Consider the following 7804-nt stretch of genomic DNA (forward strand, 5'->3'; position numbering starts at 1 on the left):
AGTGGAGAAGAATAATATATATATATATGATAAATTTTGCACATCTTTCTTCGTGGCCAAGTGGGTTAGTCACTGTCTATATAAGCTTGCTGACCAGGGTTCGATTCCCGGCCGGAGCCAAGCTCTTGTCTTTGTGTGATTTCGCCTGGGGCTCTGATCCCGAGGTCGTTAAGAGAATCCAGACATTAATATATCAAAAATATATATGGCTTATTTGAATATATATATATATATATATATATATATATATATATATATATATATATATATATATATATATATATATATATATATATATATATTCAACCCAATTCTCTTCCTCTTAGAGGGACTGCTTTCAGAAAACGTTACCTTAATATCTAGTTTCCACAAGTCTTCCAGGTGTGAGACTACTAGGAACACGCCTTAACCCAAAGAATGGTCAAGCATCTTATGAAACAACGGACGCTGTCGTGTCAGGGCGGTCACCCATACAATTACTGACCAGGCCCAACGGTAGAGAGAGAGAGAGAGAGAGAGAGAGAGAGAGAGAGAGAGATTTCAAAATATCTTTTTTTTTAACGAAAGAGAAAGGAATCATTAAGTCACAATTTGTCCTCCATAACTGAAACCCACACCTTCCGCATCATAATTAAAAGGCACCTTTCTAATTACCTTTCAAAATGCATCTGTTATCTAGACAGTCTAGTCTGGGTCTCCTCCAACCATCTCCTCCTCCTCCTCCCAGGCCCTGCCTCGTCCCTACCATTCTAAAGTCCTCCCCAACCACCCCAAACTTCACCCCAGTAGCGTACCTCTCTCGAGCTTCTTCTCCGCCGTAGTCCCAACTCGTTTAGTTTTTATGGCCTCTTTGGTGGACGACATTAACTTTTTCTTTGGTTTTAATGGGCTTAGGAATTCGACAGACGGAATAAATGAATTGATTCTTCTTGTCATTAGTGTTGAGTTAAAGGCTGTTATTTTTTTTCTCTGCTGTCTCTCCCCGTCATCCTCTTAATCCGAACTTTTCTTCTCTTCTCTCTACACAACGGTAGAGGTAGAATACCTGTATAAACAACACACAACAGTAGATTTATAACCATAATCTGATTTGTAACTAGAAAAACACTCTCAGACTACAGATCTCCGCCACAGTAGCTCATATCTCGAAACTAGCTTGCCATTCCCAGAATCAATTTAGATCGTGGTGTATTTAAAGTCTGTGTACTAACGACAAGCATGTCCGAACTTGGGGTTAAGGTTAATTCAAGGTGATTCGATCGACCTTTTGCTCGACATTCAACTTGACCTTTGACCTAGACTTAAAATTTAACCATTTTCACGTCTCAACATAACAATTAATCCCTAAAAGTTTCACTACTCAGTAAAATTGTGGCCATGAAGTTATTCACAAACAAATATACAGATAAAGGGACAAGCGGGCGAAAACATAACCTCCCAACTTCGTTGGCGGAGGTAAATATTACATGTTTCATGTGAAGGTAAAAATTGGCACAATTTACCTGCTGTTAAGGAATGAGTCATGAAATGTAAATTATTACAGTAAATCCTGTTTGGTACAGTCACAACATTACAAGCTACAGTACAGTAGGCCCATTCATGTTGGTGATACACTAAACTAATACAAGGGGGGGGGGGGGAAACGTGCACAAAGTATTGTAGATGTTTCTCCAAAATACGTTGTGCACGTTTTTTCCTGGGGAGGGGGGGGGCACGATCAGTTATTAGGCAATTTTCTCAATTCAGTTAACAACATTTATCTAAAGAATAGCTGTGAATTCTCCATCTGATAACTGGTGTTACTTCACCTTGTCTGAAAATATTTGCAATTAATCTACGATTCTTTAAAATATGTCCTATATAAACTTAAAAAAGGATATCGAAATGTGAAATACGTAAATACGGAAACCCAAATAATTATATCTATACATTAGTCCATAGGCTTTTTTTTACATGCCTGTTAAAGAGCCACGTACATTGGCAGGCGTGTGTGTTCATTTCCACACAAAGTATGAATGAGTATAATAAATGAATTCCATTGCAAAAGTAAGGAAATTAAAAAAATCATTTAAAGAGAAGGAATATTATTATTATTATTATTATTATTATTATTATTATTATTATTATTATTATTAAGCTACAACCCTAGTTGGAAAAGCAGGATACTATAAGCCCAGGGGCCTCAACAGGGAAAATAGCCCAGTGAGGAAAGGAAACAAGGGAAAATAAAATACTTCAAGAGCAGTAATATCAAAATAAGTATTTCTTATATAAACTATAAATACTTTAATAAAACAAGAGGAAGAGAAATTAGAAAGAATAGTGTGCCCAAGTATACCCTCAAGCAAGAGAACTCTAACCCAAGACAGTGGAAGACCATGGTACAGAGGCTATGACACTACCCAAGACTATAAAACAATGGTTTGAATTTGGAGTGTCCTCCTAGAGGAGCTGCTTACCATAGCTAAAGTCTCTTCTACCCTTATCAAGAGGAGAGTAGCCACTGAACAATTACAGAGCAGTAATTAACCCCTTGGATGAAGAATTGTTTGATAATCACAGTTTTGTCAGTTGTATGAGGACAAAGGAGAATATGTAAAGAATAGGCCAGACTATTCGGTGTATGTGTAGGCAAAGGGAAAGTGAACCGTAACCAAAGAGAAGGATTCAATGTAGTACTGTCTGGCCAGTCAAAGGACCCTTTAACTCTCTAGCGGTAGTATCTCAACGGGCGGCTGGTGCCCTGGCCAACTTACTACCTATTGCAAGTGACTCCTGTTAGTTCATTCATCAAGTAAATACTGCTTTTGGCAGTGACGGTTATCTTGATTTCTTTCTGAAATCAGATATATGTAACCAATTACTCTAGGAAAGAGCTTATTATCTAGGCCTATATATCTAGATATTTCCGTGTTGTATACAGAAGCGCATACCCAATTGCCTAATGGTTCTAAGCCTTCTAACTATTATCGGCGGTAGTACCAGAAACTTCCCACAGATGGGGACACCAAACGTAAGACGAATCTGACAGAATCTCAGGAAAAGTGAAAACGCTTCGCTCACTCTCACCCTCCTTAACTGCTGGTTGCTTTTAAGTAAATAGCTCTGGAAGTAATAGGGACGTGGCGAGTAAATGTTAAATGGCAGTACGAAGAGAGAGAGAGAGAGAGAGAGAGAGAGAGAGAGAGAGAGAGAGAGAGAGAGAGAGAGAGAGAGAGAATTATTAAAGTGTGAATCAAGCGTATACAGTATCACATGCATACACACCACATTACAGCTGAGAGAGAGAGAGAGAGAGAGAGAGAGAGAGAGAGAGAGAGAGAGAGAGAGAGAGAGAGAGAGAGAGTTGAATCTAACGTACACAGTATGCTGTATTACAAGCACCATATTACAGGCATAAACCCTATTACCACATGCATACAGCATATTACAGGAAGCCTGACAGACTTGTAAGTTGGGTAGCAAGCGAAAAATATATGATAAATGCACAAAAGATGATTATTTTATGAAACAACGAAACCACTGTTTAAACATTCTTCGTAAAGACTACCATGATGAGAGTGCGATCTCATATAAATGCAACTCTGCTGTTCAAAATTCCATTTGTTACTCAGCCAACGAAGTTGGAAGGAGGTTATGTTTTACCCCCTGTTTGTTTGTGTGTTTGTTTGTTTATCAACAGCATCCTGGGTAACAACTTTTATCGTAGAGTCATGAAACTTGCAGGGATTAACTGTTATGTAATACGCTGGGAAATTATTAAATTTTGGAAGGCCAAGGTTAAATTTTAGAATGTCAATGGTAAATTTTGGAAGGTCAATGTCACAGTTAAGCAAAATGTTCAATTCACGTAATCATCCATAAGTTTGGACATCGTTGTCACAGAGATTTCAAACTCAGTTGTTTGAGTGTATGAAAATCCACACAATTAATAAATGTTAAGATCAAAGGTCAAGGTCAAAGTCGAGAAATAAGCTGCCGAGGTGGAGGTCAGCGCTCTACTGAGTGCCTCTCTAGTGGTTATTATTATAATTATTATTATTATTATTGCTCGCTAAGCTACAACCCTAGTTGGATAAGCAGGATGCTATATGCTCAGGGGCCCCAACAGGGAAAATAGCCCAGTGAGGAAAGGAAACAAGGGGAAAAAATATGTTAAGAACAATAACTTGATAGACGATTTACAAAGCGGGCCTACGGCAAAATAATATCCAGTAATGAAAACAGCTGAAACAAAGTGAAGATAATAAGAAATGATAAACATATATATATATATATATATATATATAATATATATATATATATATATATATATATATATATATATATATATATAACCCTTATTCTTTATTCTCTTCACATAACGGTCAGGAACGATCTGATTTCAAAAAGGACTCAAGATGATTCCAAGGCTTCGTAGAAGAGGGAATTCAACCATCCACTGGTGTGGTCAATTTGCCATTAAAATTTCTAAATTCTATTTGTCTTGTGTTTATATTCTTTATTTCAGTCTCGCAGTTTATTTATTTATTTATTTATTTATTTATTTATTATTATTATTTGTTTTAGTTGTTGTTTTTATTATTATTATTACTATTATTATCTATCATTATCTACCATTATTACTAGCTAAGCTACAACCCTAGTTGGAAAAGCGGGATGCTATAAGCCCAAGGGCTCCAACAGGAAAAAGAGCCCAGTAAGGAAAGTAAATAAGGAAACAGATAGAATAGTGCGCTTATGTATAAAAGAATGCAATCTTGGAAGTACAGGGTGGTTTTAGAAGAGGTAGGGGTTGTATGAATCAGATTTTTACAGTTAGGCAGATATGCAAGAAATATTTAGCAAAAGGTAAGGAGGTGTATGTTGCGTTTATGGATCTGGAGAAAGCATATGATAGAGTTGATAGGGAAGCAATGTGGAATGTGATGAGGTTATATGGAGTTGGTGGAAGGTTGTTGCAAGCAGTGAAAAGTCTCTACAAAGGTAGTAAAGCATGTGTTAGAATAGGAAATGAAATGAGCGATTGGTTTCCGGTGAGAGTGGGGCTGAGACAGGGATGTGTGATGTCGCCGTGGTTGTTTAACTTGTATGTTGATGGAGTGGTGAGAGAGGTGAATGCTCGAGTGCTTGGACGAGGATTAAAACTGGTAGGCGAGAATGATCATGAATGGGAGGTAAATCAGTTGTTGTTTGCGGATGATACTGTACTGGTAGCAGACACAGAAGAGAAGCTTGACCGACTAGTGACAGAATTTGGAAGAGTGTGTGAGAGAAGGAAGTTGAGAGTTAATGTGGGTAAGAGTAAGGTTATGAGATATACGAGAAGGGAAGGTGGTGCAAGGTTGAATGTCATGTTGAATGGAGAGTTACTTAAGGAGGTGGATCAGTTTAAGTACTTGGGGTCTGTTGTTGCAGCAAATGGTGGAGTGGAAGCAGATGTACGTCAGAGAGTCAATGAAGGTTGCAAAGTGTTGGGGGCAGTTAAGGGAGTAGTAAAAAATAGAGGGTTGGGCATGAATGTAAAGAGAGTTTTATATGAGAAAGTGATTGTACCAACTGTGATGTATGGATCGGAGTTGTGGGGAATGAGAGTGATGGAGAGACAGAAATTGAATGTGTTTGAGATGAAGTGTCTGAGGAGTATGGCTGGTGTATCTCGAGTAGATAGGGTTAGGAACGAAGTGGTGAGGGTGAGAACGGGTGTAAGATATGAGTTAGCGGCTAGAGTGGATATGAATGTGTTGAGGTGGTTTGGCCATGTTGAGAGAATGGAAAATGGCTGTCTGCTAAAGAAGGTGATGAATGCAAGAGTTGATGGGAGAAGTACAAGAGGAAGGCCAAGGTTTGGGTGGATGGATGGTGTGAAGAAAGCTCTGGGTGATAGGAGGATAGATGTGAGAGAGGCAAGAGAGCGTGCTAGAAATAGGAATGAATGGCGAGCGATTGTGACGCAGTTCCGGTAGGCCCTGCTGCTTCCTCCGGTGCCTTAGATGACCGCGGAGGTAGCAGCAGTAGGGGACTCAGCAGTATGAAGCTTCATCTGGGGTGGAAATGTGGGAGGTTGGGCTGTGGCACCCTAGCAGTACCAGCTGAACTCGGCTGAGTCCCTGGTTAGGCTGGAGGAATGTAGAGAGTAGAGATCCCCTTTTTTGTTTTGTTTCTTGTTGATGTCGGCTACCCCCCAAAATTGGGTGAAGTGCCTTTGGTATATGTATGTATGTATGTATAAAAGATGCATAAAAGGCAACAGTTAGCGAGGCCTTACTTCGATAACATGAAATGAATCTTATATGTCAGTATACATGAAAAAAAAAATCACTGTAAATATAATCACGAAATAAGAGAAAACTTGTATTTACGTTTGATGTTTATTCGTTATTATCATATGGCACTGACTTGGGAGCCTCATCACGATCCACTGCCGCTTGCACCAAACCACCACGATTTGCTGCAAGTTTCAGTGGCTACTTTCCTCTTGGTAAGGGTAGAAGAGACTCTTTAGCCATGGTAAGAAACGCTTCTAGAAGGACACGCCACAAGCAAGCCATTGTTTTCTATTCTTGGGTAGTGCCATAACCTCTGTACCATGGTCTTCCACTGTCTTGGGGTAGAGTTCTCTTGCTTGAGGGTACACTCGGGCACACTATTCTATATTATTTCCTTCTTGTTATTTTGAAGTGTTTATAGTTTATATTTGAAAGATTTATTGTAACGTTGTTACTGTTCTTGAAATATTTCAATTTTTGGTTCATCAAGTCTCCTGTAGCGTATTTATTTTCTGATTTCCTTTTCTCACTGGGCAACTTTCCCTAATGGAGCCATCGGGCTTATAGCATCTTGCTTTTCCAACTAGGGCTGTAGCTTAGCAAGCAATAATAATAATAATAATAATAATAATAATAGGAACACACAGATTATTTACATTTTTTATAAAGGTTTAAAATGAATGGCACGTCACAGCAAAGGCGTCCACTTTCCCGCCGAGAATTCGTGGGTGAAAAGAAGCGTGCAGTGGCAGTGGCCATTGTAAAAGCACCAGGGACGCCTTAATTCACCACCGCATGAAAAACAAAACCCTTCATCATTGCCACGCAACAGGATCTGTTGACCGTGAACTTGACTTTAACAATTTCCTTCTCTTTCTTTAGTGTACAGAAAATGAATGGATGAGTAAAATACTTTCATAGATACAGATGAATGTATCAATAAAAAGACACTTTACGATCAAAGTAAAATAAATAAACAGTCCCCTTGTGAACTAATCCACTGATCTTGCACGTTAAGATAAAAATGTTCTCTTTCTAAACAAAGGAAAGAAAGGGCTGGGTACAGTATTCTGTATCCGGCAAGGGGAAAAAAGACAGTTAGGGGGAAGGAAAAAATAACACTCCATTTGTAAAGCGGCTGGCCGAGTCAGGGAGGGAAAGCAAAAAGAAAAGAAAAAAAATAGGAGTTGGTGGTTGCCAGATGAATGGGTCTCACTTACTCGGTCTAAACGGGACCTATTTACATTTCCCGTAAAACAACAATAAGGAAAGGAAATAAATACTGGTCGTAAAGATAAAAATACTCTAATTTGTGTACTAGAAGAGTTGGGAGACCCAGGTCTACATGGCTAAGGACTATGAAGCGTGAAGTCGGTGATGATGAATCGATTTAAAAGCTCAAGATAGAGACGACTGACGAAATCTAACCGAGACCCTTTGCGTCAATAGACGTAGGAGGAGATGGATGAACTTGAAAGTCTTTTTTCTTGTGTTTTTTAGACCTATTTCTTCTTCTCGCACTCTTAGCCGTTGTT

This window comes from Palaemon carinicauda, chromosome 3 (genome assembly GCF_036898095.1).
Source record: "Palaemon carinicauda isolate YSFRI2023 chromosome 3, ASM3689809v2, whole genome shotgun sequence".
Classification (NCBI taxonomy): Eukaryota; Metazoa; Arthropoda; class Malacostraca; order Decapoda; family Palaemonidae; genus Palaemon; species Palaemon carinicauda.